This window comes from Portunus trituberculatus, chromosome 29, assembly GCF_017591435.1.
Source record: "Portunus trituberculatus isolate SZX2019 chromosome 29, ASM1759143v1, whole genome shotgun sequence".
NCBI lineage: Eukaryota > Metazoa > Arthropoda > Malacostraca > Decapoda > Portunidae > Portunus > Portunus trituberculatus.
In genome coordinates, this window is record NC_059283.1 from 5,577,297 (window position 1) to 5,588,511 (window position 11,215).

The 11,215-nt window shown below is 40.2% G+C and overlaps 1 long non-coding RNA gene across 1 annotated transcript in view; it reads right to left on the reverse strand.

The window, feature by feature from the left end:
• Nucleotides 1–1,273: 1,273 nt before the first annotated feature.
• LOC123510421 overlaps nucleotides 1,274–11,215 on the reverse strand; it is a 16,685-nt gene continuing 6,743 nt past the window's right edge. The window contains exon 2 of the long non-coding RNA XR_006676490.1: nucleotides 1,274–1,607. This is a non-coding gene — a long non-coding RNA (uncharacterized LOC123510421). The remainder of the gene's footprint in view (nucleotides 1,608–11,215) is intronic.

The following is an 11,215-nucleotide window of genomic DNA, read 5'->3' on the forward strand; positions in this document are numbered from 1 at the left end:
CCTGCCTGCCTGCCTGCTTGCCTGTCTGCCTGCTTGCCTGTTTGCACGACTGACTGACTGCCTGCCTGCCTGCCTGCCTGCCTGCCTGCTTGCCTGACTGCCTGTCTGCACGACTGACTGACTGACTGACTGACTGACCGACCGACCGACTGCCTGCCTATCTGCCTGCCCACATGCCTGCCTGCCTACCTGCCTGCTTGCCTGCCTGCCTGCACGACTGACTGACTGACTGACTGACTGACTGACTCATTGACTCATTGAGTAAAGTGACTGACTCATTGATTAGGGTTTACATGGAGATTCTTGCTACTGATTGGCTAACTGATTGACAGGCTTACTGAATGACTGACTGACTGACTGACTAACACATTGACTATCTGATTGACTTTTTGATGGAATGACTTAATGACTTAAGTAACAAATTGACTGAATGAGTTTTTTTTTTTTCACAACCTCTCTTATTTTAACATTTGCTTTCTACAACTATGTACGTATGGTCCTTGATTACTTCCTCATTACTTTATCAATTCATTCGTTTTTTTTCCTTTCACAATCCTCCCTTTTCATTTTCCTTACCAATCTCTTCCCTTGTATTTTCCACTTTTAGTCTTTTTATTTTCACTTTTTCTCTACCTGTGATTCCGTATTTTTCTCCCAAATTTTAGCATTCCAAGTTTTTCCCCTTAGAATCTCTTTTAATTTCACTTTTCATACCTTTTCATCAATTTTTACCTATGATCATACGTTTCTTTTCCCAGAATCTACCAATCCCTTCAGTTTTCCCCCACAATGCCTTCCCTCACGTCACCTTCCCTTAATTACTGCCCTAATTCCCTGCGGAGCCCCACCTGACTACATCATTAGGGGCTGTTCGTTCCCTCAGCCCCCTATTCACCTGCCTACCTATTGCTAATTAGTCTACATCACCTTCTTCACGTGTAAGACAGCAAATTAATTATTTATTCCTGAAATACACCTTCTTTACCTTCTTGATTACAGGTATTGCCTTTGTTTATTACCCAGGCTTTTGTAATTTACCTGTCCACTCTCACCTCTGATTAATTTTGCCACCTGTGTGTTGTTTTTCTTCTCATTGATATTGGTAGAGGCTCATGTAGTGTTCAGACCGTCTATTTTTCTTGCTTTTCTTCTTTAATCAGCCTTTTTATCTTTATCGGTCATTATTTGATATTTAATTTAGTATTTTTCTCTCTCCAATGAGCTTATCTTTATTTAATATCTTTTATTTTATTTTTTAGCCATTTCTTCTTCACAGTGGCATTTTTATACTTCATTTTGCCTTCATTTATCTTTATTTTTTACCTTATTGTGCTTCAGTAAGCCTTTCCCCTGTAGCAAACCTCGTTCCTTTCTTCAGTTTACCCTTTTTCCTTGTTTCCAATGCACTACTTCTCTCCTACATGAATCACCTTCAATTACAACCACTCTTACGTACAAAACCAAATAAAAACACAGCAGGGAGGTCTATTTTAAGGATGTAGTGCTTAGACTCTATTTACTCTAAGGGGAAGTCACGAGGAGTCACTGTTTACTCACGCCCTTACGGAGAGATGCTCTGCTGTTGTCTGTACCTCACTTCAACATACCTGGGAAAGAGAGAGAGCAAAGTTGTATTAGTTATGAGGTTTGTGTGATGTGTATGCTTCTCTTCTATTTTGATTTTTTTCCCTTGTTTTTGTTATGAGTGTTTCGTGTGTACTTATTCTCTTCCCTTTCCCTCCTCCTCTTCCTCTCCTTTTTGTGTTAGTTATAGAGCTTTTGTCTAAGTATGCTTCCTTTTCTCCTCTTTTTCCTCTTATTTTTCTTTTTTTCTTCTTTTTTTCATTTTTTTAACTTTTTTTCTCATATTTATCGTTCGGAATAGTTTTTTTTTTCTTTTCTTTTGCCATCTATTTCTTCTTCTTTCACTTAGTATCCTTAGCCTTCTCTTCTTTATTTTTCTTCTTTTCATCTTTCTCCTCCTTATTCTCCTTTTCTCGCTTTTGAAATCCTTCTCTTTTCCTCTTCTCCTATTTCTCTTCCTCTTTTCAAAACTCCATCATCTGTCCTTCCTTCTTTCTAACTTTTATACTTTCAAATATTTCTTTCCTCCTTCTTTTCCTCTTCTTCCTCCTCCTCCTCCTCCTCTTCCTTCTCTTCCTCCTACTCTTCCTTCTCCTCCTCTTCTTACTTCTCCTCCTCACTACTCCAGGAAGTCTCAGCGATGAAGATAACGAAAACGAAAACTGAGGAACGAACATGTAAGATTAATGTTTGTTTATGTTGTCAGCAAGTCACGCACAGATCTTCCCCTCCCCTCTCCCCTCAATAATCCTCTTCCTCCTCCCTCCCCTCACCCTGTCTCTCTCCTCTCACATCACTTTACTCTCCCTAACCCTCCCCTTCCTACCCTAATCTCCCTTCTCTCTTCCCTTTTTTCATTGCTTTCCTCCTTTTTAGTGTCTTCGTTCTTGTCTTCCTATCTTTAGTATATTCCTTGTCTTCTTTCTTGAAATTTCTCCTCTTCCTCCTCTTCCTCTTTTCCTTTTCGTATTTTCCTTAATCCTTCTTCTTGTTCTGTTTTTCTTATTCTTGTTTTAGTCTATCTCCTTTTCTCTTCTTTCTAGTGCTTTTTCATATTACTCTTCTTCCTTTACTCTCTCTATAAAATCTTTCACATTCTCCCTCTAAACCATTCCTGATCCTCCTCTGCCCTCCATCACTTCTCAGACCATTCCTACCTCTCTATCCATTCCTTTCTCTCCTTCCTTCCCCTTTTCTTCCCCCTCTCACTCCCTCACACCTCCTGACACCTCCCTCTTGACACACGCGGCCTTATACCTACGCCAACAAGCATACAAGAAAGTTATCAGAGTCTCAGCAGGAGGTTCGAATGCAACTGACGCTCAGACCACGCCTTCCAACGCCCCTGTCAACCCCTGCCTCTCTCTGCCTCTATCTCTCTTTTGCCTTGTGTTATCTTGTGTTCTTTCTCTGTTTGTCTGTCTTTCTTTCAGTCTGGTTCTCTCTCTCTCTCTCTCTCTCTCTCTCTCTCTCTCTCTCTCTCTCTCTCTCTCTCTCTCTCTCTCTCTCTCTCTCTCTCTCTCTCTCTCTCTCTCTCTCTCTCTCTCTCTCTCTCTCTCTCTCTCTCTCTCTCTCTCTCTCTCTCTCTCTCTCTCTCTCTCTCTCTCTCTCTCTCTCTCTCTCTCTCTCTCTCTCTCCATAAGTCATTCTTCTCCCTCTAATCTTGACCTCTTTCCCCTCACTTCAGAATACCTCCCTCTTACCAATCCCTTTCCTTCCCTATTTTCTCCCTTTCCCTTTTTCCTTGCCTTATTGCCTCCCTTTATTTACTTCCCATTTTCTTTCCCCTCTTGATTTCCCCTCTTTCTCTTCATTGCCTCTATGTCCTTTACTTCTCTTTTTCTCTTTTCCTCTTTGTCATTTTCAGAGAGAGAGAGAGAGAGAGAGAGTCATGCGTGGGTGTTTGCGTGCGTGTGTCTAATAATTGCAGTCTTTCGTGTGAGGAAAAATTTACTAAGGAGTTTTTGATCAATATTTTCTTCCTCTTCTCTTTTTTTACAAATTCACTCATTTTATTGCTTTAGCTTTTCGTTATTCACGTCGCCCATAACAAGAGTACGGAACAAATAGCAGATTAATACGAAGAAAATATGAAAACTTTCTCTTTATACAGTACACATGAAGTCTTATCTTTCATACAATTATACATCTTAACTATTCGCGTCATCTAGATAAGAAAATCATCATAAAACATTTAAAACAAGACACATACTCTTATAACCCACTGATATCCTCTCTTGCATCTCATAACATATAAATATCTCATCTGTTGTACAATTATCATATGTTTTAACTATTCGCATCATCTAGATAAGAAAATCATCATAACACTCAACACAAGACAAATACTCTCATAACCCAATGATTTCTCCTCTCTTACTCTTCGTAACTCATAAAAATCTCATCTTTCATACAATTATCATATATCTTAACTATTAGCGTCATCTAGATAAGAAACTCGTCATAACACTTACAAGACACATACTCTCATAACCCACTGATTTATACTCTTACTTTTCAAAACACATAAGAACATAACCAATAACTCCCTCACCATACCACAATTCATTGCATATCTAAACCATCACCAAAACCACGAAACAAAAGCCTTCACCACACCCAAACTTTCCCTCTCCTTGCATTACAAACTCGCGTGCCACCACCTTCGCACCACAACGAATGACTAATAACCAACGCAGCAAGAAGCAAACGCCTGTAGGGGAAGTGACCGGGCGAGAGTGAAAGTCGAGGTGGTGAAGGCGGGAAGGTGGGAGAGTGGAGTGCGTGTCAGGCAAGGTGCGGGAGAATGACAGGAATCAATAGACAAACAACACCTGCTTTCTTGTTGACCCTTAGAGAGAGAGTGTGTGTGCTGGGTGGAGGGAGAGAAAGAGAGAGAGAGAAGAGGAAGTGAAAGCAAAGAGAGAAGAAGCCGTCAAAGAAGAAGGAAGAGAAAGAGAAGAAGAGAGAGTCACAGAGGGAATTTCAGGAGAGAGAGAGAGAGAGAGAGAGAGAGAGAGAGAGAGAGAGAGAGAGAGAGAGAGAGAGAGAGAGAGAGAGAGAGAGAGAGAGAGAGAGAGAGAGAGAGAGAGAGAAGGAAGGAATAAAGAAAAGTAATGGTAATGGAATGGAATGCTATTAGTATCGGAAAGAAGTAGAAAACGTGAGAGAGAGAGAGAGAGAGAGAGAGAGAGAGAGAGAGAGAGAGAGAGAGAGAGAGAGAGAGAGAGAGAGAGAGAGAGTGAATGATTTAATTACAAGAGAAAATTAAACATGAAGGGCGGAGAGGTATGAGCAAGAGGAGAAAATGGAGATTAGAAGAGATAATATGAAAATGAGACGTATGAAGGAGACAACCATTGCTGGGACAACTTAGGAAGCAAGAAAGTAATTACACGAAATTGCTGATAAAAATTTTTCTCTCCACTTAATGACATGATGAAGTTCACTCGACGCCGCTAACTTTCTTTTACACTAGGGAAGAGAAGACCAAGTGTAGTAATTATGATAAAAACACGTGTCTTTATTATTATATTATTTTGCGACTTCTAACTTTATTTGCAAGTGACAAGGCGATGTTAAGTGAAGTCTTTGTCATTATAAAAGACATAGTTTCATTGTTTTCTCTTGCGATTCGAAACTTTTGTCGTTTGCAGTTATTGTTATTAAAGTAAAGTATATATTTATTTAGCTTTTTTTATTTTCCTCCCACGTAAAAAAGCAGTATCATTCCTAACTATTATTTCTTTCTCAGGTAAGAGAGAAGACCTATCAGCGTAAGCACCTTTAGTTCCTCTCTCTCTCAATCAATGAAAACACTGTGAGTATTGATCCTACATTTACCTTAATTCATATCCTCTCCTATATGCTTACTTCTTAAATACCAGCGTTTCAATATTGATGTTAGTTTATATGGCAATCCTGAAGTATGTGTAATGGTGCATGATATGGTTAATGAAGAGGTTAGGGTTATGAAAAGTTGAAAGGATCTGTAAGAAGAATGAGGAAATGAGAGGGTGAAGGAAGGATGGTATATAGATACTTATGATAGAGGAGGAAGTGAGAAGGAACGACAGAAAGTAAGAGAAGCAAGGAAGGAAGAAAATAGTAAGAAAGATGGGATGAAGGAAGGAAAGATAGGAAAGGAACTATAACAAACAAATGAGAGAAGGGAGGATTAATAGAATAGGGCAAATAATTCAGGTAAGAAAAGAGGAATCTAGAAAAAGACAGAATGAAAGTGGAAAGAGAGAGAAAAAACGTTAAGCAATAAATGAGGAAGGCAAAGAATAAGACAAAATAAAGGAATAGAGAGAATAACGATCAGAAAGAGGATGAAGGAGAGACGGTAAGAAATAAGGGAAGTAAGAGAGAGAGTAAAGTGGAGGAGAGGTGAGGTGAGGGGAAATGATTGCTGTGGTGGGAGAGGGAGAAAGGAGAGAGGCAGGGGGAAAGGGAAGGGAGAGAGGGGGAAGGGGAAGTCACCTGAGGCTCGCGTGAGGTCTTACCTGGTCGATGGGTAACAAGGCGCGCGTGAGGGAGTGGCAGCGGCCGTCCCCCGTGTAAGGAAAAGGTAAAGCACACCTGAGAAAATCCTGAGAAAATCCTTGGGAAATTACGAGTATAAGATCGTGAATTTGTTCCTTGAAATGTGAAGTGAGCTGAAAACTTGGAAGTCTTTTTTTTCCTTCCTTTTCATTTCCTTTTTCTTTTTCTTTCTTTTTTTTTTTTTGCGGTCAAGCGATTTAAAGTCGAGCTAACGTTCCTATCTCGTGTAGTTTTTGAGTTTCGCCCAGAAGTGTCGACAGAAAGTCCAACGAAACGAGTGCTAATTGAAAAATAGCCTTAACTAACGTCTAATAAATAGCATTACCTAATTTCCTGAGTCTCGTCCAGCATTGTATTAACATGAACACCTTGAAACGAGTCTTATTTGGAAGATGGAACGAACTAACAACTAACATATACTTTTAACATATTACTCTCTACATGTGGAGGAGAGGCAAAAACAAATAGAATAACCGACTATCTATATGTTGAGAGAGAGAGAGAGAGAGAGAGAGAGAGAGAGAGAGAGAGAGAGAGAGAGAGAGAGAGAGAGAGAGAGAGAGAGAGAGAGAGAGAGAGAGAGAGAGTGAGAGAGAAATAGACTGACAGAGAGAAGAGACTGACAGAAAGGAAGAGAAACAGACTGACAGAAAGAAAAAGAAACAGACTGATAGAGAGAAATACAAAAACAGACTGACAGAGAGAGAAAGAGAGAGAAATAGACTGACAGAGAGAAAGAGAAACAGACTGACAGAAAGAGAAAGAGAGAAAATAGACTGACAGAGAGAGAAAGAGAAACAGACTGACAGAAAGAGAAAGAGAGAGAAAATAGACTGACAGAGAGGAAAGAGAAAACAAGCTGAAGACAGAATCGATTGTGAAGTGCATATATTTTTCATAAACCACCGTCAACTTGCAAAAATCCATAACATTCCCCTTGACTGCGCGTCGCTTGCATGAGGTCATTGGTGCCTTCCCTCTCTCACCCCCCCCCCGTGCTAGGTGAGACGCAGGTACGCTTCCATTTTTCACACCTGAGTTGATAGATGAAGTCAAGGTGAATTAGTGCACGGGAGGGACTATTAGGAACCTCGAGGAAGCGGAAAAGCAAGAGTAGCATGTTGAATTAGATTAGGTACGATTTTCTTCTTTAATGGTCTTCGTTATTAGTTTCTTAGGAATTTCAAGGAAGCTAGAAAAAATAACGAAAAAACTAGATTATCATGTTTTTTTCGTTGTGTCATTAACTCTTTTAGTACTGAGACGCTACTTTACTCATATTTTTTGCGTATGATTAGACGATTTTGTTTGCATTAGGAAGGGTCTGTGGAAGTCAATAGATTAATGGCCAATCTTTACTATTCTAACCCCATCATGTGTTTCTGAAGCTGTATGAAATCGCCAAATAGTAACCAGAATGAATATAAAAACGCGTCCTGGTACTGAAGGTATTAGTTATTTGTTTTTTCAATGATTTCAAACATCGAGGAAGGAAGAAAAGCAACAAAAAGAACACGGTTGCTGTAATTTTTCGTGGTTCTTTCAGTATTCTTTATTTATTTAGAAGTATACAATAATAATCGCATTAAAAACGTAGAAAAGAGAAACTATAACAATGAAACTAACAAAATCATTGATATTATATAAAAAATGTTAGTGTTAGTATAGAGTTAGTAAGAAATCTCTCTCTCTCTCTCTCTCTCTCTCTCTCTCTCTCTCTCTCTCTCTCTCTCTCTCTCTCTCTCTCTCTCTCTCTCTCTCTCTCTCTCTCTCTCTCTCTCTCTCTCTCTGTTTTTTTTTTTTTTCATTTCTAGTTTCTGTCGCATTACGCACCTCGCTCTGTGATTGGCCAGGATTCCCGGGCTCTGATTGGCTGAAATGCGCGGCTGTCGATTCATTATTTCCTGTCGCCGCCTCTCCTGCATTTGTTTATTATCCTAATTTTCTCTATTTCTCTCCTTTCCTTCCACATTTTCTCTTTGTTCCTTTCTTCTTTTCTTTCTCTTTCTTCTTCCCTTGCTTCTTTAATGTATTTTCCTCTTCCTTCAATTCTCTTTGTTTCTTTTTATCTTTTTCTCTGTTCACTCTTTTACCTTTTAGTTATTTTTTTCTCCCCAGAATCTAATTTAGCTTGTTTCTTCTTTATCACCCTCATTACTCGCTTTAATTTCCTCCTCTCTTCGACTTTCTCTTTTTCTTTTCCTCTTTTCTTTTCTTCCCTTATTCCCTCATATTTTTTCATCTTATTCATTTCGTCTTCCTCATCTTGTCTCGGGAGCCTCCACTATTTTTCTCGTCTCATTTCGCTCAAATTCACCCACATTTTCACCCACAATTCTCGTTTTTATCACTCATACTTCCCATTTCATTCCTCACGTTTATTACCTTCCATTTTCTTCTCATACTCTTTTATCGTTGTTTTTGCTGCATTCCTTTCTTCTATTTATAACCTGGCTCTTTTACTTTAGCGTCTTTTGTTTTATATCTTTTCTTATCACCAAATTTAATGACCTTTCTTATTTTGTATACATGACTCGATATTAACTCATACAGGTAAAGCTTTGATTATTAACGTGTATGTTTTTATATTTCACATATAGAATTAGCCAGCTCCTCAATGGTTTCTCCTGTGAATAAAGTTGAAATATTCTTAAAAACATCCAGAATAACCCATGTAGCTTCACCATAAGTGTTGGAAATCATTTAAAGATGAATAACCAGGTTTTCTAAGTGTGTTTCTCTTGTAAATAGTAAAGGAATATTGTCTCTTTTTTTTTCTTAACTATAACTATAAAAAGCACCCTTAACTATAAAAATACAACTAGATCCCCTTCAGTGTTGCAGAGGTGAGATGTAGAAGCGTCTCAGAATTTCCAATAGTATCACATCCTGCCTTACCACTAAATATAAGACTTCCTTTCTTCCTCACACTTAACAAACTCTCGGTACCAACCCTAGAGTCTGCCATTGTTCTCTCCTTCTCTCCTCATCGATGGGAGGGAGAAGAGTTCCTGATTATTTCCTTTGTACCGCCATTGATTAGTAAGGAGGAGGAGCAGGGAGGGCAGAGGGAGGCGAGGAGGAAAGGAGACAAGTTTATTACAAGCTTCATGACAAGAGAAGGAGAAATTAGATTGGAAAGGAGGAAGGAAAATGAGATGAAAGATTGAGCTAGGAATCAGTGTCTTAGAGAGAGAGAGAGAGAGAGAGAGAGAGAGAGAGAGAGAGAGAGAGAGAGAGAGAGAGAGAGAAAGGTTCACATTCTAAAACACATTTGCGCCATACACCGATTACTTTCAAAAACCTCTAGATAAAGTTACACAGGAATATAATGATGGTTTACATTTATAGTGACAGATTAACAAAATATCTACAATATCAACTGAAGAAACACTCTTAAGAACCACGTAATTCATGTGTATAGCCTCTGAAAAAGATCGTGGTGAGAAAGCAAAGCGTTTCAATGAGGACATCAGAATCGGTGAATCGCGTGAAACTCTACGGAAGCAACATGTCAAATTTACATTACTCGCATCCAAATCCCAGTAATCATTGTCACATGCCTCCTTATTCTCACCTCTTAGAATCCACCTGTCCTCTGTATCATCATCAGCGAGGCCTCTCAGACACCACAGCAATATTTCAACCCATTTATACCCCAATGTATTATTACTTCAGTCCATGCAATGATTTATGGTGATGGACGAGAAGTGTGATAAATTCTTGGGATACACTTCCGTGGTGTGTTGGTGGAATTACTAGTACTCTCTCTTAAGTAGTAGTAGTAGTTGTAGTAGTAGTAGTGGTATTAGTAGTAGTAGTAGTAGTTGTGGTAGTAGTAGTAGTAGTAGTAGGAGTAGCAGTAGTAGCAAAAAAAAAAATGAATATGATACACTGACACAATCATCATTTTTTTTACAGTACATGTTCCCTTACTCACCCAAAACACAATACTCACTCCACACTTCCTCCACACTTCCACCACATTTTCTCTACACAATTCCAGTAACCCTCCACCCTCCCCTGCCACACCTCCCCTGCCACACCTGCCTTCTCTGAGCCCATTCCCTATCCCTCCTTTATAAATTACCCCTATTTTTCACCACACTCCTGAATTTATCTCTCCCTTCACTCCCTCCCTCTCCTCTCTCTCACTCCAGTGCAAAGGGAGTTGAGAGAGGCGTGGATGAGAGGTTAAGGGTGAAGGGTGAAAGAAATGGGTGATTGCTATGAGGGTGAGAAGTGTGTCAGGTGTGAGGATCGATGTAGCCTGTCTCCCCTCACCTTAGTAACGCACCTACGCATACACACTGACACACTTGCACACTCACGCACATACGCACGCACACACGTACACTCAGTTTCTTTTTCTCTCTTAAATAAAACTGCAGAATTTGTCTCATCTTTGTCATTGTCTTTCTCTTTCTCGACCTCCTCCTTCTCCTTTTCCTTCTCCTCCTCCTCCTTCTTTTCTTCTTCCCCCTCCTCCTCCTCCTCCTCCTCCTCCTCCTCCTCCTCCTCCTCCTCCTCCTCCTCCTCCTCCTCCTCCTCCTCCTCCTCCTCCTCCATTCCTTCCTTCATTCATTCATTCTTGAACTTTCGGATTTCTTCGATTTCACGTTAAATTTTGCATTTACCTGAGAGAGAGAGAGAGAGAGAGAGAGAGAGAGAGAGAGAGAGAGAGAGAGAGAGAGAGAGAGAGAGAGAGAGAGAGAGAGAGAGAGAGAGAGAGAGAGAGAGAGAGAGAGAGAGAGAGAGAGAGAGAGAGAGAGAGAGTCGTTGAGGTAAATGCATTCCAAGATTTGATGGAAAGATGATCCTTATTTGCAATCCTGGAGGAAGAGGAGGCGGAGGAGGCGGAGGAGGAGGAGGAGGAGGAGGAGGAGGAGGAGGAGGAGGAGGAGGAGGAGGAGGAGGAGGAGGAGGAGGAGGAGGAGGAGGAGGAGGAGGGAGAAAGGATTAGGCCATGAGTCAGTATCTCTCTCTCTCTCTCTCTCTCTCTCTCTCTCTCTCTCTCTCTCTCTCTCTCTCTCTCTCTCTCTCTCTCTCTCTCTCTCTCTCTCTCTCTCTCTCTCTCTCTCTC